The sequence below is a fragment of the Mauremys reevesii genome, linkage group 1 (assembly GCF_016161935.1).
Source record: "Mauremys reevesii isolate NIE-2019 linkage group 1, ASM1616193v1, whole genome shotgun sequence".
NCBI classification, from domain to species: domain Eukaryota; kingdom Metazoa; phylum Chordata; order Testudines; family Geoemydidae; genus Mauremys; species Mauremys reevesii.
In genome coordinates this window covers 141,829,732-141,856,685 of record NC_052623.1, presented here as the reverse complement: position 1 = coordinate 141,856,685, position 26,954 = coordinate 141,829,732, and the positions used below count along the sequence as shown (strand labels likewise).

The window sequence follows — 26,954 nt, the reverse complement described above, 5'->3', positions numbered from 1 at the left end:
TAAGGATATCTCCATTCTTCATGTACTTACAATAGTCCAACAATTTGCATGTCACAGAAAAACAGATTAAGCAATTAAGTTAGTAAAAGTGCATATTCTACCACAGAAGAAATGCTTCCACCTTTTCAGGAAAATATTCTAATCGGTAACAGGTTCCAACATAACAAAATAAAGCTCTGCACTTCTATAGAAAGGATCTCAAAGCACTTTATAATGTTAATACTCCCACACCTCTGTGAAGTTGAAATTACTCCCGTTCTACAGACTGGGAAAACTGAGGCAAAGAGATTAAATAATTTGCCCAAGGATACAGGAAGTCTGGGAATAGAAATTAGGATATCTGAATTCTAGCCTCTCATTTATTAACTGCCAACTGGGTACCTGGCTGTTTGCAAAACTGTTGTGCTCTTTAACTACAAAAACTGTGTGTCCTCTCTAATAATGAGTTATAATTTTAGAGAGGCACCAGAGACAAGTTCTTTTGTAAATCTGACTCAACGTTACTTTAACTTGGAACTGTTAAAGCAATTTTACCTTGACGCTAGCAGAGAGCATAGAACAGATTTCTAACTCCATCTCCTCCCGGTTTCCCCACCTCCATTAATGTTTTGTATTATGCCAAACATAGCTCCTAGAAGAAGAAGAGAAAATTTTCATCCACAGAATTCCTACCTGCCTCAAATAAAAACATCTGATAAAATCATGAATTTGGCAAAAAGGACTCCTTCAAATTATAGTAAGGCCCAATCAGTAGGCGACAACGCTATTCAGACTTAGCACAAAAGGTTAGTATAATTTAATTTAAATGATACTAAGAAAAATAAATCAATGAAAACTAATGAACAACCAATCTACATAAAATATTAGCTCAGTGGAATCAGAAAAAAAACACATACTTTGCAAATGTTGAGATTTAAGTCCTAGAAAAAGCATAGAAGTCAATTTTACTGATTCTGTGAACATATCTACCATACAGTAGTATATGAGAAAGTCTATAAGGTGCCACAGGATTCTAACAGACGTTTTGCAGCATGAGCTTTCGTGGGTGAATACCCACTTCTTCGGATGCACTTGCAAGTGCATCCGAAGAAGTGGGTATTCACCCACGAAAGCTCATGCTGCAAAACGTCTGTTAGTCTATAAGGTGCCACAGGATTCTTTGTTGCTTTTACAGATCCAGACTAACACGGCTACCCCTCTGATACTAGTATATGAGAAACAGGGATGGGGGTCAGGAGCCAGCACTATCAATCAAATATTGCAAATAAAACAGCAAATGGTTCTAGATGATCTCTACTTCTCACCATGATTTCCACCAGGATTGGGTATAGTAGAGATTTTTTTAAAATATCTCCACTGGTGGCCCCACTCCTCTGAAGATGGAGAATTGTGTGAATACCACTAGCAGTCTACTGTTCCACCTTCCAGAGTAAAATACATGATTCTAGGGGCTCTCTCCCTCCCCTACACAGATACCTTTCAGAAGCACCTTAACCAAACATAACTATCATAAATAGAAACATCTCTCTCCAAGGGACCAATATTGCATGCCTGTTCATTCCCCAGGGAGACACTGTCACCAATGCATTCCCCAAACTGACTCAGTCCTGCTTGCAGCCAATATTAAGAGCACAATTAACCCCATAAGAATGGAAGAAGGGCAGAAAGAGTTTAACCCTTCCTTATCTCTACTTAAAAATTGTCATGAGTAAGCAAGCTTCATCTCCCATCTACTCCAAAATATCTGCAAAGGAGAAAAGCTGATATCACTAAAAACACTCTCCCTACTACTCTCTATGGGAAAAAACCAAAAATAGAAGCTGTGCAGTAGATTTTCTACCATCCCCACTTCCTCCCCTCCCCCTGCAAAAAAAAAAAAAAAGTTAGTTATATGTTCTGCAACTTTTCCACATGTACCATGACCCTGCCAGAGAACTGCAAGATACTCAAGTTCAATGGTGAGTCTTGATATAAAAAGCCTAGATAAAAAGGAGCATGGATCATTAAGCACAGGCAAGAGAACATACGAATTACAAGTGGTTTTTCAGCAAGGGCTGGGGTCAGGCAAATTCCATGATCATAATTAACAACAAAGGCTGCAAGATTCAGAACAAATCTAAAACTAGTCCCAGGCACAAGAAAGAGCCCTGGAACACACTGCCTGCCCTCCAGCTCTTTAAAATATTAATAAAAAAATACACACACACACAGATGAAGTTGTAGGGCTGGAACAGAGAGGAAAAAAAATAAACCTGTTCTGCAACATCCCCCCGAAAGGTAGTCTGCAGTTGAAGGAATTTCAAAAAGGAGGAAAAAAACCTTCATAACTTCCTAGTTCTAAGTTTCCTCCACCGCAGTTCTTAAAAATTTACCACACCTTTAGGGTGCAGCATGCAGGACAGAGTTACTGGCCAGGAGAAACACACAAAAAAAAAACAACATTCCCTCTTGGTTATTGATTATTCAGAGGGGCATACTCCACACCACATACCTCCTTTCAATAATTCTCATGGAAAGAACTCACCCTCACTTAAGCTTTACTTAGAATACAACTTATATAATGATAGGTCTTTCCTATATTGTCTTTGTGCCTAGAGGCCTCAAATAGGTTGTAGCTTCATTGCAATAAGCACAGTACAGAGTAGTTTACAGTACCAGCCATTCTACAATGTGCAAAGAAAGGACAGAAGGTAAAAATCACGATAAAGTAATTTTATGAAGGACTTCAACCATTGCTATTATATATTCTGCACCTAGAAATTGTCACCACACACACTGGTGAACAAGATAACCGTTTTTCCATTTAGAATATGAAACTATGGTAACAATATGGTACAGCACTTGCATCTACTGGAAAGGGCTGGCTTTTAAATAGCTGTAGATTAGAAAGCAACAAAGATGCTGCTTTGCTCATTGAAGAACAGAGCAGTGAAGCTGAAAGCCACACAGTAATTGAGATACAATTAGAGAAATCAGCAGATACCGACAGAAGTGATAACCTTTGCATTAAAGCTTTGTTGTGACTACTTTTTTTTTAGATACCTGTATTTCCCCAGCATTTCAGAGACTTCTTCTGAAATGCCTTAGAGAGTCAGAGCTGACTTGTTGTGGTGTCAACAGAAATGTAATAAAAGCAATTTAATCTCTTTCCTGTCTGAGCATATTATTTCTGGTCATGCTCAGCACAACTCCTTGTATAACCCTGATTTGTAGGACCATGCCTCAAATTTCATAGTCGTCATTACTTTATCAAGTATTTATTTACTCCCCACACAATGTATTTACACAACTGCTTTCAGTTATTTATAGTGTAATATATAGTCTTATTACCTAGAGTATATTATCAAAGACCCTATACAAAATTTAAAAATAGTACTATTATTGTAATGCTATGGGTACCAAGAGAGTCAAGAACACATACATAAAAAATATTATCTAAATTTTTAAATTTATACCAACTGTGTCCCAAAGGTGCTACCATGAAAGACACGTCTTTCATTTTATAGTAACTGTAGTTAAAGATTTTTCTCAAAGAACACTAGTAGGTAGGCTTACAGACAGGCAAGCAATCTTAATATATTTTTCAGAATAAAATATTGAAGATCAAGTTTGGTACCAACCCTAATAACTCCTTTCTGAAGTTGACTTTTTGGGTAGAAGATCCATTTTGATAGCATGGCTTAATCCGAATTCAAAATCAAGATGTACTCAATGGAAGAAAGTGATTTTTAATATGAATTTTTGGAATATTTTATTTATTGGGTCCATACACTTTTTCCAGTGGCTATACATCAAAACTCACTTCTCCAAGCATCGATCCTGCAGTTGATAGCGTACAGGCAGACTGCTGTATCCACATATAGCCACTTTCATACAGCACTGTGCCCACGTGCCATCACTTGCAAGATTGGAACTCTAATCTATATGGATGAGGTTAGAACGTGCACAATATTTTTCCATTAGTGACTGGTTACCATTTTGGGAATTGTTCTTCTTGTATATGGTTCCCGTAAGATTTCCTGCATTGCAGTATAACTGCTTACAGGGTTCTATCTCCAGCTGTCTACACTTGCCTTCCCCCATAACCTTGTCATCACCATTTACTCAAAGTCAAAATTTCTCAACTGGTGTTAGTAATACCTGCCAAATTCATTATGCATTTCTTTCTTCTGTATTGTTAAGACAAATGTTTATAGATAAAGAATGAGAATATAAGTATGAGATAGGAAGTATGGCAAGAGATCACCCCGGCTTAGCCAGGAGATCTTCAATTATCTGAAGCTCAAAGGAAAAAAAAGTGGAAACTAGGTCAAATTACAAAAGATGAATACAAACAAACAAGTATTATGGGATAAAATTAGAAAGGCCAAGGCACCAAACGAGATTAAACTAGCTAAAGACAAAGAGTAACAAGAAAACATTCTACACATACATTTAGAAGCAAGAGTAGGGTAGGACCATTACCGAAGGAGGGGGAAGGGGAAGAGACCAACAGAAAATATGGAAATGGCAGACGTGCTAAATGACTGTTTCAGTTTTCACCAAAAAGGTTAGTAGCAAATGGACATCTAACAGTGAATGCCAGTGAAAATGAGGTAGGATCAGAAACTAAAATAGGAAAAGAACAAGTTAAAAGTTACTGGAAGGACATATGGAGTGTGGTCCCACAGGGATCAGTTCTGGGTCCAATTCTGTTCAATAGTTTCCTCAATGATTTAGATAATGGTATAGAAAGTACGCTTATAAAGTCTGTGGACGATACCAAGCTAGAAAGGGATGAGTGCTTTGGAGGAAAGGATTAAAATTCAAAATGATCTGGACAAACTGGAGAAATGGTCTGAAGAAAATAGGATGAAATTCAATAAGGACAAATGCAAAGTACTCTAGTTAGGAAGAAAATCAAATGCACACATACAAAATGGGAAATGACTGCCTAGGAATGAGGGAGTACTGCAGAAAGGAATCTGGGGGTTATAGTGGACCACAAGCTAACTATGAGTCCATAGTGTAACAGTGCTGCAAAAAAAGCAAAGATCATTCCGGGATGTATTAGCAGGAGTGTTGTTAGCAAGACACGAGAAATAATTCTTCTGCTCTACTCTGCGCTGATATGGCCTCAACTGGAGTATTGTGTCCTGTTCTTGGTGACACATTTCAGGAAAGATGTTGACAAACTGAAGGAAGCCCAGAGAAGAGCAGCAAAAATGATTAAAGGTCTAGAAAACATGATCTGTGAGCGAAGATTAAGAAAACTGGGTTTGTTTAGTCTGGATAAGAGAAGACTGAGAGGGGACATGTTAAGTTTTCAAGTACATAAAAGATTGTTACAAGGAGGAAGAAAAATTGTTCTCCTTAACCTCTGAGGTTAGGACAAGAAGCAGTGGGCTTAAATTGCAGCAAGGGTCGTGTAGCCCTGCCACGAGTGCCGGGGACTGGACCAGATGACCTCTCGGGGTCCCTTCCAGTCCTAGAATCTATGAATACACACATCTTCAGATTTGTTTTGGTTTTTGTGAAGAGCAGTTCTGCCATCACTGCGAGCTACATGTAATGAACATGAAAACCTCCTAGTCAAATATTTCTAACCAAAAATATATTTTATAAAGGGACACTCTAGAAGTATAGGCTACAACTTCCAATTTGACCAATTTCCAAGTTTTTAATCTGTCCTACAGATTCTGAGTAAGAGGTTATATGTTATCATTCCTCTTCATCTGGGAGAGTTAAAGCACTACATAAGAGAGAAACAAAAGTGAAATCCACTAGTCCCCATAATAAGCGTATAAAAATAATGAAGGTCTTTCTACTGCACAAAAGGAAGATGGCAGCCTGAAAGAATCTCCCTTAGCCACTTCAGAATTTGGCTGTGGTGTGCAATCTCTGCAGCAGTTCGAAAGCGGTTTGAGAGCAGAGTGATGAGAGGACATGGGGGCAGGGGATGTGACCAGTGGCTCACTTGGCCCTCAACTTTACTAGGAGATGAGGAAGAAGATGGGAAGGGAATGAGAAGAGGGCACAGGTGCCACTATTCATATCCAACATTTACCATGGTTTGGTGAGGAGGGGTGAATTTCATCCTCACTCACCCCTAATCCTCATTACTTATACTTTGCCAAATTCATTGTAAAATAAGTGATTAATGAAAGGCTAAGTAAATATTGATCCACAAATTAAAGTTATAACAAAGCCATACACTACATATCCTCAGTAGAGTGGATGGCACTACCCAAGAAATTATGTTACCTTCTTCCTCTCCATATTACTATCTCAATTCAATTTCTTCCACCTCATAGTTAAAATATACTCTTATTACTTATACTTTTCCTTGTACTGAATATTTTAAAGTTTGGTTTTTTTTAAAAAAAGAACTCACCACTTAACAGGCAAAAATATAAACAAAATCTAAATTATTTGTGATGCAATAACTGTGACGGGGCACCACTGTGCTAAGCACTTCACAAAAATACAAAGACATGGTCCCTACCCTGAAGTACTTAAAACATACAGTCACACACACAAACATACCCTAACTGTGCAAACATTTATCCATATGCTTAGTTTTACAGCTGTGTAAGCTACTGTACATAAAAAAACCCATGCTCCTTGTGGTGTCTCACCTGTAGCACAATACTATTTCCACATATAACACCTTATAAATCTAGTTCTATTCCTTGTTTGGTCACAACAACAAAAATGTAAGTTTCAAACATAATTAGAAAAAGTTAAAGAAAGAAATCACAATATTTGCCAAATGAAAATTAAAAACTATTCTTCACCACTTTTTTAAATTTGAGATATTAAAAACAGTTACTATAATACAAAAATGTTTAAAACCTAACTATATTTAAATATTACTGTACTTACTTGCATGTTCTCCATACTTTACTGTCTTCAATGTGTTACTGAAAGCAGTAATAGGATCTAATTATTTAAGCGGACAGTATATTTTCCTCAATTCATTGTTCTGAAAAATACCATGTTCTTTTAGCACATCCTAGCTTTTCACCACTAGTGAAATAACTAACAGTAACAGCTTCAAGTGTGAAACTCTTACAAAAGAACATAACTGGGACCATCTGAAAGAAAATCTCACTCATTTTCTGAATCTTCCAGATGTCACTAATAAAAATCTCTGCCAATTCTGTAAAAGAATAAGATTAACATGTTTTACATCTAAAATTCTGAAACACTATCTTTCATCCAAAAAGTTATTTTTAAGAAAACACAGTTGAACATGACCCACTACTTCTAAAAGTTACATTTATTCACTTATGTAATGGAGGGTTTAATATAAACAGAATAGCATGAGCTAGGTTCAGTTGCACTTGTAATTCTTATAAGCAGGTTAGTTATGGAAGAATTTCTCCTCTCCCACACAAAATGAGAAATGCAGAAGTCAGTGTTTTCAGGAACCATGCCTCTCCTCTTTGTACAATACCTAGCACACAGTGTGCACAATAAACACAAATAGCTGCTGTATTGTATTAAACTATAATATGAGGACTTAACATTTTCCCCCAATAATTACTTATCTGAAGACTAGGCTGATCCTGCCAGGTGCTGAATGCCCTCAACTCCCACTGACCTAAGTGAGAATTGGAGGCACTCAGGACCTCCAGAATTTGCTCAATATCTTTCAGGATCATGCCCTAAACTTATGAAAGTGGAATACGTGTACATGTCCCACCATGTCCCCAAAGCCATGTACTAGTTCTGATCCTTACCCATATCAACTTTGTCACAAATGTACCTTAGAAAAGAAAGGAAGTAGCTGTTGTAAATATAGGAAAATATTGTTCAATCTAGGCTTTCACTGTGTGCTGTCTCTCAGTAAGCATTGACTTTTTATTACCACCATTTTAATAAAATATTTTCCATTGTAAAGTATGGTTAGATGAGTCACTAAAAATTCAATTAGTTTGCACAAAAATGTAAAAGAAAGACAACAGCAAAAGCCCGAATAGAACAAATCTCTCATAGCTCTCAGAGTTCTAGCTGATGCATAAGACTTTTTCAAATAAATAAATTAAAAGTTCAGATGGACCATTTTTGTGAAATACAATAAGCTAATTTGAACTGGCAGAGGCAGCTGAAGAAATTAGTATCACATGAGTAAAGACACATTGAACAGAAAAGTGCATCTGAAAACAAGTTATGAGCAACCCAAAGAGTCCTGTTACATAATCTGTAAAAAATATGCTACAAACAAAAAAAGCGATATAATGACAGTTTCCAACTGGTAGAGCCACAGGACGTCTAATTAGGAAGAACAGGATCAAGATTCATTGATTGACTTGGAAGATTCTTCTCAATTATTATTACTGCTGCTACTACTACTACGTGTATCCTATACCTTCACTTTAATATTAGTGGTTTTTTTAAACACACACACACACGGCTAGTTTATCATTACTGCTAAAGGCACTATAATAGTTCTTGGAACCCTAAACTAGCCCACACTGGAGTATCTTTTATGAGTCTTAAGAAAAGCATCATACAGTACTTTCAAGTCTCTCATTTCAGTTACCACAGTATCCTTCACCTTTGGCCTCCCCTTCTCTAGTCTACAGACAACTCTGTACTTAGAGGTCTCCAGGGCCGCCCAGAGGGGGGGGCAAGAGGGGCAATTTGCCCCAGGCCCCGAGCTCCATAGGGGCCCCCCACAAGAGTTTTTTGGGGTCCCTAGAGCGGGGTCCCTCATTCGCTCCGGGGGGCCCGGAAAACTCTTGCGGGGCCGGGCGCAGGAGCTTCTTCGCTCCCGGTCTTCGCTGGCGGGGGGTCCTTCCGCCCCAGAGCGGAAGGACCCCCTGCTGGCGAATTACCGCCGAAGACGGAGTGGGACCCGCCGCCGAAGTTCAGCTCGGTCTTCGGCGGTAATTCGGCGGCGGGGGGCCCTTCCCTTCCGGGACCCGCCGCCGAAGTGCCCCGAAGACCCACGGCGGGGGCCCCCCGCCTCCGAATTACCGCCGAAGACCGGGCTCCGCTTCGGCGGCAGGTCCCGCTTCGGCAGTAATTCGGCGGCGGGGCGGTCCCCGCCGCGGGTCTTCAGGGCACTTTGGCGGCGGGTCCCGGAACGGAAGGGCCCCCCCCGCCGAAGACCCCAGGCCCCCGGAATCCTCTGGGCGGCCCTGGAGGTCTCTCATCACTGCCTTCCACTCTCACTCTTCACCAAGTTCAAGCTCCTGGTCCTAACTTTGGAAGATCTACACAGCCTTTTACCAAACTACAGCCCATAACATGCTTTACACACCACCCATACTTCTTGATTGATCCCACTGGCCCTCGGTTGCTCTCTTGGTTTTTTCCATGCCCAATTTTGAGTGGAACACCCTTTCAAGTTATAGTCAACCCTTTCCCTCTCCTTCAAAGAGGGGAGTGGTGGAAATATCTTTAAAACCACCCTGTTCTGTGAAGTTTTCCATCTGCATTGACCGCCCCCTACTTTGTTTTCTTCTGTTTTGTAACATACTGTATTGCACCAAACTGTGCCTTCAGTCTATGATCTCTCATTGGATCAACACACTATACATCAATAGCACTTCATAAATAGTTCTCTCTAATACAAACTGTATCCAAACTAGTTTCACAGATAAACGGACAGATTACAGTTGCATAACAATATTACAATAATATGTGAATTAAAACAGTCAACCATAAATCTAATAAAAGAGGGAAAAGAGTTAAGAGGCATACACAAGGGGAAAGAAGTTTTCAAAAAGGAAATATAAAAAGATACAGAGAGGTAATGGAAGGCTATTCCAGATTAAAGAGCTGCAAAGAATGTTCACATACCACCAGCCATAAAACAGAGTAAAGGGAGAGAGAAGAAGCTGTATTAGATAAACAGATGGATCAGGGTAGTATGAAGAGGTCCATAAGGTAGGCTGGAGTTTAAGACATCACATTTTTTAAGCGAATGGGGGAGGAGGTGTTCTAAGCACGAGGATTATTTGGCCACTATTTTATATACATATGAGAAAGTAGGCAGCAGTATGTTGCATATGTAACTCTAGAGAGTTTGGATTTGGGGACACCACAGAGGAAGGAGTTGCAATAATCCAGACAAGAAAAGAAAGATGAGAGAGAGTTGCAACAGAGAATGCTCTTCCAACCCAAAAGCAGCAGTTTGGTCTTTGACACATTTAACTAAAGGTGAGAATAAGCCACACTTCACTTAGTCATGACAAGGGCCCTACCAAATTCATGGCCATGAAAAATGTGTCAGACTGTAAAATCTGATATTGTGTGCGCTTTTACCCTATACTGTACAGATTTCACAGGGGAGACTAGTGTTTCTCAAATTGTGGGTCCTGACCCAAAAGGGAGTTATGGGGGGGGGGGGGAAAATCACAAGGTTATTTTAGTAAGGTCATGGTATTGCCACCCTAACTTCTATGCTGCCTTCAGAGCTGAGCAACTGGAGAGCAGTGGCTGTTGGTTGGGTGCCCACTCTGAAGTCAGCACACCACCAGCAGCAGCACAGAATTAAGGGTGGCAATACCATACCATGCCATCCTTACTTCTGCACTGCTGGTGATGATAGATCTGCCTTCACAGTTGGGCTCCCAGCTAGCAGCCATGGCTCTCCAGCCAGGGGAGGCTCTAGGAATTGCGCCGCCCCAAGCAGGGCGGCGCACCGCTGGGGCGCTCTGGCGGTCGCTGGTCCCACGGCTCCGGTGGACCTCCTGCAGACGTGCCTGCGGAGGGTCCGCTGGTCCCGCGGAGGGTCCGCTGGGCCCGCGGCGCCGCGGGACCAGCGGACCCTCCGCAGGCACGTCTGCAGGAGCTCCACCGGAAGGCTTCTTCAAGGGCAGGGAGGATAGTCATTGGAGAAGAACCATTTCAGGGAGTCATGAAAGTATCAAAGGGAAGGGAGTTGCTGATAATGGCAAAAGCGTATGACAAAAAGGTGTCTTCTACATACCTACTTCCTATTAGACTTTCACTTCATGTACATTTAAAATGATCTTCAATTAACGGTTACGACAAAAGCTTGTCTTTTCATCTAAAGCTAGTATATGAGTGGGATTTTTTAAAAACCATCACCAGGGGCAGCTATTGTTCAAAGTAATTAAACAAAAGGCATGCATGAACTGGTTCACAATTTTTGTGTTGTGTTTAATTTAAATTTGTCTAGTTGTAGAAACAGAGTAGAGTCTAACTAGTACAGGGAAACTTATCTTCATAAGAATCCCACCTCAACTGGAACTTTTAAAAATAAAAGACAGTATGTGTTAATTTTCTCACTGACAAGTCACAAAAACCTAATATAGTTCGTTCTATACATATTATATAGATCAGTGGCAGGGCCAGCTCTACCATTTTTGCCGCCACAAGCAAAAAAAGGGCACTCGGACCGTGCCGCCCCAAGAATAGACAGAATGCCGCCCCTTAGCATGTGCTGCTTCCATTACAGGTAAGGGATGGCACAAGAGAAAAAGTTTGGGGACCACTGGTATAGATATATCCTCACTCCAGTAAAAATCTATTGCAGTCATAGCAAGTAAAAGAATATTACTGTTTATGTTCATCAATTCATTCTAACTTTCCAAGATTCACATACAACATTGAGTGTAATTACTAGGATTGTATGCCCACTCCTTAACTAGCAACTTGTTTCACCTAAAGAAAGTATCAAGCCTAAAAAAAAAAAAAAGTTAAAGCATTCTATATATAACCAACCTATAAGCAAGATAGCATAGAATAATTTCAAGTGTTCAGTTGAGAACAAAAGATACTCATTCTACATCATTACAAATCTGTGCCTAATGAGTCTTCCACTCTCTAAAAATATTTCTAATATAATTAAAAGTTCTGCAGATTGCTAAATCTTATTCCACTAATTCATTTATAGCACCACAGTCACTTTGAAATCCAGTCAATTAAAAACACCCCACAAAAACAGTTTCAGGTGCTACTAACCCACCTGCCAATTTGTGGTTTCACAATATCACTGCAATCTCTCCTTCCCCCCTGTTGCTATGCGCAAGACCCACCCAAACGGGGAAACTAGGTGACCAGATAGCAAGTGTGAAAAATCAGGACAGGAGGTAGGAGGTTATAGGCCTCTATATAAGAAAAAGATCCAAATATCAGGACTGTCCCTATAAAATCGGGACATCTGGTCACCCTAGGGGTAACTGACATGGGCCCCAATCCTGCAGACACATAAAGCTGAGTAATGAGTAAGTTTCATTAGTACTACCACACAGGTGCATAACTATTTGCAAGAATAGGCATTTATTAGATTACAGACAGGAAAGAAACAACTGACTATACACAAAGTGCTATCAAAGGTACAAAGTGAAAAAGAGAACCACACATAAAAGGAATTTTTTTTTCTATATTTCATCTCTATTCTTAACTGTTGCTTAAAACAATAGTTAATTTAAAAAGTCAGAAGTGTGATTTTTGGGTTGAAGGTGACCCTTTAAGGAAGGCTAACCAAGATTTTCATTTTCTTCGATTGTTAGTACATCAGGTAGGCAAGACAGACACACACACACCACCATCACACAACTAATAAAGGTGCTGTATGGTATGAAACACATACCTACCTTCAGGCAACTGTTCTCAGGAACTAGCGATTAATATAGTCCAGTATAAGGAGTAAGTTACTGCAAGATTAATAAGAATTCTTTGTAGTAGCTATTACTGTTAACGCTACAATGACAGGATACCTTATAGCAAGTTTCTCTTGAGTTTATCTACTGTAAATACCTACTTTAAGGAGATAAAAGTGTTGTTTTGTGAAGACAAAGGTTTGGAAAGAAGAATGCCATAACAGGAAATATCCTGATGTGTGAAGAGGATCAAAACAGTACTTATAAGTTTGCCTTCTAAAGACAACCTCTACAGTTATATGAGCAGATCCTGAAACCCATACTCATACATGTAATTTCACTGAAGTCGATTAATCTAAGCATGCACGTACGTAACGGCCATAGGACATCTCAGATGTTAAAAAAATAAGCCATTTTAATCTGTATCATCTCTTGACCTCTAACCTTAACAGTACAGAGCTTAACAGATCCTGCATTTTAAAATAAGATTATTTTAGTAAAATGATACAGATATAACCATCTTTATACCTTAAAGCTGCCTTTGAAAGGAAAGCTTGATGGTTCAGGAGATTGATGATAGGATATGGAAACTCTGACTTCAAGGTCCTGGTCACAAACTCAACAGCAGGCCAATAGTAGGGTGACCAAATGTCCCGTTTTATAGGGACAGTCCCGTTTTGGGGGATTTTTTCTTATATAGGTGCCTGTTACCGTCCACCCCGTCCTGTTTTTTCACAGTTGCTATCTGGTCATCCTAGCCAATAGTAATAAAAATCTGTTACCATTTGACAGCTGTTTAGCCAGGCTGTTGGGTAAGTCCAATTCCTACATGACTTCTGTTCCATATGTAAAAAACCCCCACAATTAGCATGTTACAGGCAAGTAAGGAACAGGCAGAGCGAACAAATCTTTCAAGATCAGAGCTAGTTGAGATACACTAGTGAGGCAGTGAACTGAAGTATACACTGCCGTTATCTACCTATTCTGTGAATACGCAGGACATCAATCTCCATGGCTGAGAAACTATTCATTTCACAAATGCTAAACTCAATTTAAATACACAATATACTTGGAAGATTTACACGTCACTGTATTTTAGACCACCATAGATCTTGTTTTTGATTACACAGTCCACTTTAAGATGTCTAAATCATTTTGCATGAGTCAGGAAAATGAAGTGATATTTTGAATTAAAGTACAAATATAATTGGTACACAAATAACCATGTCATTTGAGGAGATGAACTGAAGCAAATTACTGAGGACAGTGAACTAGCTTAAAAAAAATTCTTTTGTAAATACACCAAATGATAATCGTTTCTTCAACTTCTAATATTTGTAAAACCTCAGCAAATAGATAACTGCTTTTAAATATTGGTTGTTTTGGTGAAAAAAAAAGCCAGCTTTACTTTGCACTTATGGTCCAAACTTATTTTTTTGTGTTTCAAATACTTTCATGCAGAAATAGGTTCATGAATATCTGGTTCTATGTAATCAGACAGTCACATTCCCCCTTCATTTCACCAATGAATGAAGCAGTGTGTTAACATCTGTATTTCTCTAGTCATCTGTACTATTAAGAACAAAATAAGGGAGACAGTACTACTATTCACCAAAACACAGGAGCTCTCTCTAGCTGGCATATTAAAAAAAATATTTAGAACTTTACTCACATTTCTTCTTAGGATTTATTCATTACTTTCACATAGTGTCAGCAAATTTTATCTGTGTGCCTGCCACCAATTTTAAGATGTTTTCCTCTCCCTCCCCCCAAAAATACATTCACATCAGTGTTAAAAGTAAGAGAGAGAAGATGGGGGAGGTAATCTTTTATTATACAAAATTTCTGTTGGTGAGAGACACAAGCTTCCAAGCTTACACAGAGCTCGTCTTTGGGTAGGGTGACCAGATGTCTTGATTTTATAGGGACAGTCTTGATTTTGGGGTCTTTTTCTTATATAGGCTCATATTATTCCCCCACCCCCGTCCTGATTTTTCACATTTCCTTCTGGTCACGCTATCTTCGGGTCTGGGAGTTTCCAGAAGAATTCTGTGTAAGCATGAAAGCTCGTCTCTCTCACCAGAGATTTTGTCCAATAAAAGATATTATCTCATCCACCTTGACTCTCTAATATCTGGAGACCGACATAGTTAGAACAACATGCCATAGTGTTAAAATAAGTCATTTATTTCAGTTTTCAAAGTACCATTGACTAAAGAGTTAATTTGAGATATCAAGGGGTAATTCCAACATAAGACAATAAACTGAATAGCACCAATTCAGAGTCACACTAGAGATTTGAAGCCAAGGTGAAAACAAACACTAACATTCACTACACAGGATTAAGCTGGTCAGAGGAATGCCCCACACTGCCTACAACACACTTTAAATTTTAGCCTTTTTAGAGATATCTAAAAAACTCCAATATTATATACAAAAATGTTAATGGGGGCCATATATATATGACAAAGTTTATAACTAAACTCTAAGGATATTGTTGCTCTTTTTTTGTTGACAAAGCAAAGGTTTAAATTAAGTCTCATAATTATGAAGTAATGTACGTGTATAGATCTTGGTATGAATAAAGCAGTACCAATTCCACAGCCCTCATATTCAGATTTTTATTTTGGTCTGAAATGTATTTCGTGAATGCAAATGTAACAGTATTGAAGCCCTAAAGTGGCTAGTTTATCCCTGGAAAACTCATGTAGATGTTACGGACTGTCTACTTAGAAGACAAAGTATAGGTATAACATTTCAAAGGCATTAAGATAAAAATCTGTTGGGGGTGGATTTTTATTTTAAAATTTCTATTTTCCATTCTCTCAGTGTTCAGTTAATCAAAATATTTACTATTTAACAAAAATAGTTAAAACAATTTTAGTGAAGGAAAATATTGTATTAATATTATGAAATTTTGCATAAGGATGGCTTGTGCCTAAAAGCTTATTATGATAACAGATTTTTATTAACTCTAAGACGTTAGATTTGTCAATATAATAGTTTAAATATTATTAAACTGAATAGGCTCTGTAGGTAGACCATTTTAGATCTATAGTTCTCTCATCATTTTTACTATGTTATGTTTTAATATATGAAATTGATTCGTACCACTTTTTAAAAGGAAAATATACCATGTTTCACATGTACTGAAAACTTTAGATGGAAAGAGATTACACCATATAAGCTGCTGTAATAAAGATAGCAAGATTTAGCAGATAGAAAAGGTGGTATTACAGTTAGAATATAAGACATGAAGTCAGAAATATGGACTATTCCCAGTTACTTCCACATACTTCCTGCATATCTGTGCAAGTCACCTACCTTCTTTGTACCTTGATTTCCCGATCTGTAAAATCCAGATAACACCTAACTCACAGGGGTATTGCTAGGCTTAGCTCATGTTTAAACAATCCATTTGTAAGTAGCTACAGGATAATAGGGTTATAAGTAATAGCCAACATGGATTTGTCATGAACAATTCATACCAAACCAACCTAATTTCCTTCTTTGAAAGGGTTCCTGGCCCACTGGATAGGGGAGAAGCTGTAAATGTGATGTATCTTAATATTAATAAGGCTTTTGGCAGTGCCACATGACATCCTCATAAGAAAATTAGGGAAGTGTGATCTTGATGAAATTACTATAACATGGGTATCACAGTTCAGGGCAACTGCACCTCTACTACTCCCCTGTGGTCCAGTTGAGGGCATTCACTCTAGACTCCAGGATCCTCATCCATCAACTGTCTTGGGTAGAGAGTTGCAACTCTCTTCCTTCTGACCGGGGTTTTTCCAGGCTGCACAGTTCCCAGCCTACACTGTGAATTCCCCAGCAAGTCAGACGGCCTCAGCAGGCCTCTGTTTTGCCTTTTCCATAGAGACTGTAAACAGCATTATTGCCCACAAATATGAGTTACCACACAGCTTTTCCTAATCAAGCATATTTATTCTTAAGGTGAAAACATTACAGCAAAACCATATTAAAAACAATACAAGAACCTACACCCATGCAACTAAGCTTATAAGTGATCACCCCCCTGCCAACTCCAACAAGGGCTCCAGCAAGTGATCCGTCCTTCAAACCCCACCAAGAGTTCCCCCCTCCCGGTCACAAGTTGATAACAGCAGTTACCAAAGAACAAGTACACACAAGAATCTGCGAATCACTCCTTTATATAGTTTGGGTCTTTGATCTGCAGATACATGAATAGGTAATCAGTCAATCGTCCCTTCCTCAAGGTAAAATTCAAAAGGTTGGGTCTTTGCATAACTGAAGGAGGTAATTTGCATTCACCCCCTCCCACATATTTCCTAGGAACCCCACTTAACTTTTTTCTATTACATTATTTAAAACAGCTCTTTGAAGTTTATAACATTTCCCCAGGTTTACACTGGCCATGTCTCTTCCCTAAAAAAGTTACATAAGACACCACAATAATTCGTAAACTTTGCATTTTTAATACAATGGACTCCAAAGATACTTAAATTTAATTCAGTAAAGTTTGTCCAGGATACTGCATGCATTGCCATATCTGTCACAGTGGGTGCAAAACTGGCAGAAAGATCACACTCAAATAGTAGTTCTTGATGGTTCGCTGTCCAACTGGGAGTGATGTATCTAGTGGGGTCCTGTAGGGGGTCTATCCTTGTATGGTACTATTCAATATTTTCATTGAAGCCTTGGATAATGGAGTGGAAAATATGCTTATAAAATTTGCATTTGATACCAAACTCAGAAGGATTTCTACCACTTCAGAGGACAGGATTAGAATTCAAGATGACCGTGGAAAAATGGGAGAATTTGTCTGAAATCAAAGAGATAAAATTTAATAAAGATAAATGGAAAGTACTATACTTAGGAAGGAAAAAACCAAATGCACAAATACAAAATGGAGAATCACTGGCTAGGCAGTGGTACTGATGAAAAGGATCCAGCAGTTATATTCCATTTGTGATCCACTATGAGTCAACAAACTGATGCAATTGAGAAAAAGGCTAGCCTTCTGCAATGTATTAACAGGAGTGCCATATGCAAGACATTGAAGGAAATTGCCCTGCTCTGTTTAGCAAGTGTGAGGCCTCAGCTGGAGTACTGTGTCCAGTTCTGGGTGCCACACTTTCAGAAATATGTGGACAAATTGGAAAGTCCACAGGAAATCAACAAAAATGATAAAAGGCTTTTTAAAAACTGACCTGTGGGGAAAGGATAAAAAAAATGACAAGTTTAGTCATGAAAAAAGGCTGAGGGAGGACCTGATGATAATCTTCAGATATGATAAGAGCTGTTATAACGAGGACTGATCAATTTTTCTCTATGTCCAATGAAGGCAAGACAAGAAGTAATCTGCTTAAACCATAGCCATGGAGATTTAGATTACATATTAGGAAAACCTTTCTAACTATAAGGAGAGTTAAACACTGGAATAGGAATCCAAGGGAAGTTGTAGAATACCCATCACTGGAGGTTTTGCAGAACAAGTTAGAAAAATGCCTGTCGGGGATTATCTAGATAAACTTGATCTTGCCTGAAGAGCAGGGGGTTGGACTAGATGACCTCTTGAGGTCCCTTCCAACCATACATTTCCATGATTCTATGCTTGCTCATAAAGCACCTTGAAATCCTCAAATGGAAGGTATTATTACAAATGAAAGATTATTGTTATTTTTAAACGGTGAAATGACAGAATGAGCTGGACTATCTTCCCATCACAACCTTCTCCTAAGGTGTCCTTTTATTTCTTGACTTTTTTTTTTAATTTGCATAAGATATAACCCTGGGAAACTTGTATAGCCAATATAAAGAAATCCTCTAAACCAAAAAACTGTCCAAGTAGCAATTCAAATAAGCCTCTAAGGTAGGGGTGGCCAAACTGTGTCTTGCAAGCCACATGAGTCTCTTTTACTATTAAAGTGCAGCTCGCAGACCCCCACACACCTCTCATTCTCCACCTACCAGATGTGGTGGGGGGAGCTCAGGACCTCTGGATTGCAGCAGGGTGGGGTGATGGGGACTTCTACCCAGTGTGGAGGGAAGGGTCTCAGGGCTTCTGCCCTGCGAGGATCACCTGCCAGGGCTCGGGGCTTCAGCAGGAGTGGGGCTGAAGCCCCAACCCCCCGCAGGTGTGCCCCAGCTCTCAAACTTCTGAAGATTGTCTCATGTGGCTCGGAGGGCCAGTAAGTTTGGCCACTCCTGCTCTAAGGGTATGTCTACACTGCACTGTAAACCCGGCTTGTTGACACTGTTTCCAAGCCCTTGCTCGACATCCACACTGCATTGCAAACCTATGCTTACAGTTGCTGGACCTAGGGCTCACAGCTATGCTAACACATCCATACTGCACTACACAGATCTTCTGACTCCGTTCTACAGCTTGAGCAGCATCCATGCTGCAAAATTACCAGGCTTGAACCTGAGCCACAGTGAGACTTGGACTCTGAGTCCATCCCCCTAGCAGGTTCCTAAGAACTGGATCCTGTGCTCTTGCTAAGCCAAGTAAGGGTGTGTGCGTGCGTGTGCATACGAAAGGAGGACTGAGTCAGAGCCCAAGCTCAGTGTGATATGTTCACATACCCTAAAACTCTAGAACTTTGCCGGCTCAAGCCACCATTCTCAAGAAAAGACCAATGGGAACTTTCACAGCACATTGTAAATGTTAACCAAAAAAAAGGGGGGAGGGGCTTTTTGGCCCACTGGGGAAATTAATTTCCAGAGATGACAATCCTTCATTAAAAATACTCTGCTTCTAGATCTCCAGTATTCAGTATGATAAGTGTTCAGAAAAGTTTCACAGGTAATCCCCAACTACCATGGCAGAAGGTGAGAAGAAAGTGGTCTCTGAGATAGCCAGAACCCATGTTATATAGAGTTTTAGCAACAACTGCAATTCCACCAAGAAAAACTGATAGCTACTGAAGTCTGAGAGCAGTGTGTAATATGCTTCATAGAGAAGCACTGGCACTGAAGCATCTGAACAATTTTCAATGGTATCCCTATGTAGACAGCATCTCAACTAAATTTCTTTTTTTTAATATAAACACAGAGTTGAACTGTTTTTCCTCGAACTAGACTTTTTTGTAGATGGGAATGTTTTTTATTTTACTTTGTACAGGTCTGTTGCATCTTACACGCATTTAACATGCGCAATTTTCAGCAAAAAACAAAAAAGAGAAAAATAACAATTTTAATACTGTATCTATAGTGTGGGCAATTCCGCCCACCATTCAACTCAATGTAATTTTGACTATACGCGGTTTTCGCTTTACGCACTAACCGCGGAACGGAACCCCCGCGTAAGATGAGACTCGCCTGTACTTGGAGCTTTGATTCTCCTCCCACCCACCCACTCTACTCCATGCATTAACAGAAATAGCCACTGCGACTGTCAAACTACACTAGTGCTAGAGATAAATACACCATTGCTCCAGTGGTAGAATCTGACATGGTAGCTCAAAAATCTATAAAGCTCTCTCATGAAGCAGTATATATCCACCAAGTTATCTAGTCAATGTAGTGAACAGACACAGTAGCAGTGACTTTGCCAACCATCAAGATTTATGGAAATGAATACTCCTTGATGGCTTACTGTTAGGATTATACAGCATCACAGTACATACTTTTTAGTATTTACATACTAAGATATGAAAGTGTGTTTTCTTCTGCGTTACAAGGAAATATAGTCACTACTTTAAAACTAAGGTGAAAATATTATTTTAGTAGTGATCAAAAGAAATTTTGAATATTTCAATTAAGCTGAAGATAAAAATATATGATTCTTGTACAATATTATATGCAATACTAACAGCATTGTAAGACATTGTTCTTACAGTAAATAAGGTCAAACAAAAGTGATCTGAAAAATGTCCTGTTCGAGACAACAATGTTCTAAAAACCTTGAAGAATTAGTACTTTGGGATTGTTTTTAAAATGTTACACATAATCAGAAAAGATGCCCTCACAGAACAACTTGCCAAGAGTGCAGGTGACAAATTTCTATTCATTGCCAAAATGAGTATAATGCAAACAACAACAAAATAGGGAGAAGTAAATGTGATTTTTTTAAATGTTCAATTTAAGTAATATAAAGGTATTAGAAATGTAATCATATTTCCCAGAGGATTTTAAACAAAAAAAACAGATTCCATATAAAGTCTTCCACCCCATCTTTAAATTCTCCTGTTTTCATCAGTTTAACTTGACCTTTAACATCACTTTAACATGCAATCTGAGTATTGATTTTTGAAACCGTCAAGGCTACCACCTTCCCTTCCCCCTCTCTTTTTAATAGTTTATCTGATTAAAAGTCTCAAATTATGTTAAGCCATAAAAGGGCTAAAATTACAACAGCAGAAAAAATGCAAGTTTCTTATAAAATGTACTTGTCTTGAATAGAAGCACAAAGCATCATTGTAACAGACATTAAAGTTGAAAACTAGATTTCTTTGCTATTCAGGTAATATGCATACTGAAACTTTAAAAAAATAGCTGTTTATTTTGGTTTTTGGCAAATCCAAAATGCACTACGGAATGTAAATTCAATCATATTATGTTTAATTACAGATGAAAACAATTCATTTAAAATGTTTCACACAATCAATAAGGAGAGGCAGGATTTACGGACTTGGGCTACCCCATAATCAAGCACTGTAGCCAAAAGACCATTACTACAATGGGTACTATAGAACTTAGTCATTCACATTCAGCATGAGCTGCAGGTGCTCAGCAGGTCTTAATTTTTTTATTTTTATATCAGGCCATTATTTGAATTATCATAGGACCCAGGAGCCCAAATCATGGACAAGGACTACACTGTGCAAGGTGCTGTACAAACATACAACAAAAACACAGTAATTTATTTGAAAATGTTGGCCTTAGTTACTGCATAACCTGATGGCTTAGGCCTCTCCAGGGAAAGCTTTCACTTGCCAGTACTGAGTAAACAAGTTTATCTTATCCCCCAAATCCTATTCTATATTGTATTAACTCACAATCTGATCTGTGGAGCATCAAGTTAATTTTCCAAATGTGAATGTAGACCATGTAGTATTGTCTTTCTAATCTACAGAGAACCCCTCATGCTCCTGGTGTTGTTTATAGCTTTCCCCACGCAACAGTGGGAAGAAATTCACTGATTCTTGTCAGTTTCACTATAGCAGTTTCCTGCTACAGCTTGGAAAAGCTACCTGCCGCATCAACAGTAGGCAATGGAGCTATGCAGACAGGAGAAGGAGGATCCAAAAGCCAGAGGCTGGAGAAGTAGTTAAGCAGCAGCACCACCCACACATCCTCTACACAGAAGCCAGGAACCAGGAATTAAAAGGGTAACGCAGCCCCCTCCCCTGCAGCCTGTAACAGGCTCTGAAGGGCAGGTTAGAAGTGTGAGCCATAAGCGTCCCACTCAGAACATCCCTCTCCCTTGCAGCTGTCCAGGACCGGGGCGGGGGCGGGGGGCAAAGGAAATCCATATGTAATTGCACATCCACTAGCCAGAGGCTGATCTGAAAGATGGAGGCTTGGGGCAGAGTCAAGGGACAGCCCCGCCGCGACCGGGATCCTTGCGCCTTCCCCCCCGCAGCTGAAACTGGGGACGGGTTTTCTCCCCGCCGGGGGTGGGCGGGGGGCTGCGCCTGGAGCCCCCCGATGCTCCCCGCCCGCATCTCTCCTGTGGGGCGCTCCCTGCCTAGGAGGAACTGGTCCATTTCCCTAGCGGGGGAAGCCACAAACCTACCCCGGGTGACGCGCGGAGGATTTCCGAGGCAGCCGCCAGCACCGACCCGTCCCAGCCGGGGACGGGCCATGACCCCCGCCCCCCAACTGCCCTCGGCCTGGATTACCTCAGGGGCAACCGGGAGCCCGACACACCCTCGCCCCGGAGCCCCAGCCCGCCCCGCAGCGCAGCGGCCGCTCACTGCCCGGGGCGGGGGAGCCCAGGGGCGCGGCCCCGCCGTTACCGGGCAGCCCGGGGAGGTGACAGGTGGGGCAGGGGCTCCCCCTCACCGCGCGGTCCCGGCACTCACCCGGCTCCGGCAGCTGCGGCTCCGCCGCTGTTTTCGTTACACCCGGCAGCGCTCGCCGCCCCCTCTCTCGCTCTAGCCCCGCTCCGCTCTCAGCCTAGCCCGCTGCCCGCCTCGCCCCGCCCCCGCGGACTGCATTGACACCGCCCCCCACCAGTGGGAGAGGGAGCAAGCTGGCAGGAAGCCACGCCCCCCACCAAGCGGCCAATAGGAGCGGGCTATTCCTCCGCACGGGCGGGGCTGGGGGCCCCACCCCCTCCGCCCGCTCGCTCTCCTTTCTCGACCCCGCCCACCGCGCGGACAAGCTGGGTTGACTCTGCAGTTCCCGAGCAACCAGAGCCGGGGTGCGGGCGGCTGGCTGACAGCTGGAGCCTGGGGCGGGGGGAGGGTCCGAGCCGGAGCGGGAGGGGGAGGAGCAGCAGCGGGGGTCGTGACAGGAAGGAGGCGGTGGCGGCGGCAGCAGCAGCAGCAACAAGGGGGGGCGAGGGGAGGGAGACCCTGATTGCGAAGAGGGGGAAGCAGCTGCTGTCAAGAGCATGCAACATGCAGCATCCCTGTGACACAGACAGGTGGAGGCCAAGGGCGGTGATCTTCGGGGAGGCAGCAGTGGGTTTGTCTAGGACTGTTTCTAGGGGCTGGCTGTCAGCTGCTCGTGGGGAGGCAGAGCCCTCTCTGAGGGCTGTCTAATTCAGAAGGGGTTTTAATCTCTCCCCGCTCTCTTGAAATCGTTGCACTACATCTGTTTTTGCAGGCGAACTATTACACGCGTAACACAGAGACGCATAGAGCTGCAAGAATCACTGGTGTGGTGAAAGGCAAGAAGAGAGGCTGGGGGGCTGAGATGGAGATTCCCATCCCTCTGGATTTGCAGCACAGTCTGTGGTTAAATCCCCCTCTTTTCCTCAGCTCAATTGTCAAATGGTTCAAACGGGGAAAACCCATCCTAAAATACCAGTATTGCCAATCCATTAGCATTCAAAAATCATGAGTCGGTTTCAAAACAAAAAAAATCATGAGTCGGCTTTAAAAATCATGAGATTCTTTAAAATAATAATACTCCCAGCCCTTTTAACATATCTTCTGCTGTTTGATTCACCTTTTCCAGCTTTTCTCTGCAAACCATCTGAGCTAGAAATGTACTCTTAAAAACACTGAAGCTGAGAAAATCACAGATTCACATGATTCCAGGAGCCAAGGCTATCAAAAAAAACTCATAAAGTATTACAAGAATAATGGTAAAATTACAAGGGCTGGCAACAGGTACTCTCCTGGAGATGCAACATGGAGGAGTAAGGCTGTTTATCTTTGAGTTTGAGTTCCCTCTCTCATACTGTATCTTGTAATTGTATTTACCTAAGTGAGAGATCATTAGTGGAGAGTCATCTTGGGACTGAATTATGTTTGCGGATTCAACATAGCAGATAAAGAGAAATTCATCTTTTTTTTTTTTGTGGTATTGCTTAACAGCAACTTACAAACACTTGCAAAAAGGAAATTACTCAGATACTATAGAGATGAGGGCCTTATAATTACCTAGCTAAATGGACCAATCAATAGAAACCGTTCAAGAACAGGGGAATCCCCTATCCAACAGCATTAGCCACTGTTCAGTTCTAGATATAACCGTCATCATACACAGTCCTCCACCCTGAAACATACAGTGTATTGCAGTATCAGAGATAGATCACATTATCCATGGTCATGAACATAATCTGAACTGAAATTCAAGCAAAAACATGAAACTAATTCCCAGAGAGTTGTACACATGCTGCAGCATCTGCTACTCTGGACTCTATTGGTGTATATTTATAAACCCTTATTATCTCAATGTCTCTACAGATTCCAGGATACAGGATGCTTCTGCCACCACTGAAAATGGTGATAAATGAATGTGATGTACATTAATTCTTAAAAGAAGTAAATGAGTTTCCTGTGACATATGCTTATAATTAAAACAAATATTCTGTCTTACTATGTTTCATTTTCTCTTTAATACCAGGCCTGATTATAAGTGTAATAGCACAGTCACTGTGAATTCTTGTAAATAGTCATGGAGTGCCATACACTACTGAGCCAAAAACAGAGTGGAGAACTGTTATTTGTTGTTGTGCTTAGTTATCTACACAATAATAATTTCTATTTTTAGAATCAGATGCTTCTCAAAGGGAAGTGAATTTTCATGTTTAGGGGTAAAGATCAAATATGATTACAGTAAACATTGCCAACCTGATCTTGCAATGAACATTGCCTGATCTTGCAATGAACTGTGCCCAGGTACCACTTTGTGTCTTCTGGAGACCTATGGGGGCAGGGGGAGTACTTTGCACAAAACTGATTCAGGATTGGGGCCCAAAAACAGAGTGGAGAACTGTTATTTGTTGTTGTGCTTAGTTATCTACACAATAATAATTTCTATTTTTAGAATCAGATGCTTCTCAAAGGGAAGTGAATTTTCATGTTTAGGGGTAAAGATCAAATATGATTACAGTAAACATTGCCAACCTGATCTTGCAATGAACATTGCCTGATCTTGCAATGAACTGTGCCCAGGTACCACTTTGTGTCTTCTGGAGACCTATGGGGGCAGGGGGAGTACTTTGCACAAAACTGATTCAGGATTGGGGCCCTGGCTTGTTTTGGATAGGTTTATATATATAAGAGCTGTCAAGCAATTAAAAAAAATTAATCATGCAATTATTCACACTGTTAATAATAGAATACCATTTATTTAAATATTTTGGATGTTATCTACATTTTCAAATATATTGGTTTCAATTACAGCACAGAATACAAAGTCTACAGTGCTCAATTTATATTTATTTTTTATTACAAGTATTTGCATTGTAAAAAAAAAAAAAAAAAATATTTTTTTTTTTTCAATACATACAAGAACAGTAGTGCTCTCTTCATCATGAAAGCTGAACTTACAAATAATGTAGAATTATTGAAAAAAAAAAAAAAAAAAAAAAAAAAAAAAAGAAATTTTTGCAAGTCAACAGTCCACTCTTCTTCTTGTTCATGGCTCAGACAAACAGAAACAAGTCTCTCTGCATTCTGCGGAAAATAACACTGCCTGCTTTGTTTTTCTTGTGTTCCTTGGCACAGTGTAGCTGCAGTAGCTATTATATTTTATTTATTTGCACTATAGAAGTTTCATATGTCCTTCATGCTTCAACCCACATTCCAGGACATTCCATGGATCTGATGATGATGCTGATGATGGGAATCCAAAAAGCAGTGCGGACTGACAGACTTTCATTCATTTCATTTCTGCAGTCAAATGCAGCCATGCAGCAGTTTTTTGTTTTTTTTGGTTTTTGGTTTTTTCTTTTTGTTGTTGCTCTTTTTGTTGTGAAAGCATGCTCAAGACCACTCCTCCATGCCCACACAAGGCATCTCAGATTCTTTTGGATTGGGTAAACATTCTTAAAATTGCTTTGTGTGTGTGGTAGACTTCTCAGTGTGTGTTATCTTCTGTGTGTGTGTAAGTCAAATCACTGAAGTATAAAAAAATAAATACATAATAATAGATATATGGAGATATAAGAGGAAGAGAAAGAGAAAGAGACCCTTGAAGGTCCAGCCCTCTAGCCCCTGCCTTTTGCGCCAGATCCAGATTAAAGTCCCCCCTCAAGGATTCACCTCACGGGCCCCCTTTTTGACTCAAACCCAAAAGCACCACACCCTACCCCACCTCAAGGGCCAAGACATGACTATCAACATCCATGTGGCAGAGAAGATGAAATAGGTGAGAGGGACAATAAAAGGGAGCAGGGACATATAACTAAATTGAATTAACATTTTTTTTTAATTATTATTTTCATTATTAATGCATGTCATTGAAGCATGGGAGGCATGAAGAAAGCATGAAGAGCATAAGAATGTTTAGCATATCATACCTTTATAATATATGCTGCAAAAATGGCAAGAAATGCCATGTCTACACTGCTGTGGTTGTGAATAAGAAATGTGAATCAGAGCCTCCAATAAGAGTGTAAATGTTTGTCAAACTTGTTTGTCTTAGTGATTAGCTGAAGAAGAAGAAGTAGGTGGTGGTGGTAGGTGCTCTGAAGTTTTTTTGTTTTGTTTTGTTTTGAGTGCAGTTGTTAAAAAAAAAAAACTTTTTATAACAAACACACAAAAAATAAGAGATTATTGCATTGCATTACAGTACTACCTGAAAAAAAAATTTTTTTTTTTATTTTTTTTTTTACTAAATGATTTTAATTATACAAAAATAATATAATATACAATTTAAATTAAAATAAATATTTATTATATAAATAATAATAAATAAAATAAAATTTTATTTAATTTTTCAATTATTTGATTATTTGTGTTTTTATTTGTGATAATTTTTTTATTTAATTATTTTTTT

General features: G+C 40.0%; 1 protein-coding gene across 7 annotated transcripts in view; it reads right to left on the bottom strand.

Moving 5' to 3' along the window:
* CDKL5 (cyclin dependent kinase like 5) overlaps positions 1–22,669 on the bottom strand; it is a 200,817-nt gene extending 178,148 nt beyond the window's left edge. For 3 of the 7 annotated variants that reach the window (XM_039484233.1, XM_039484282.1, XM_039484275.1), the window contains exon 1: positions 22,580–22,669. The gene's annotated coding sequence lies outside the window, so the exon portion shown is untranslated. Of the gene's footprint in view, positions 1–534; positions 632–22,290; positions 22,306–22,579 lie in introns of those variants that run through there. The other 4 variants (XM_039484243.1, XM_039484251.1, XM_039484261.1 and 1 more) reach the window with 3 other exon arrangements.
* Between the last annotated feature and the right edge of the window lie 4,285 nt (positions 22,670–26,954).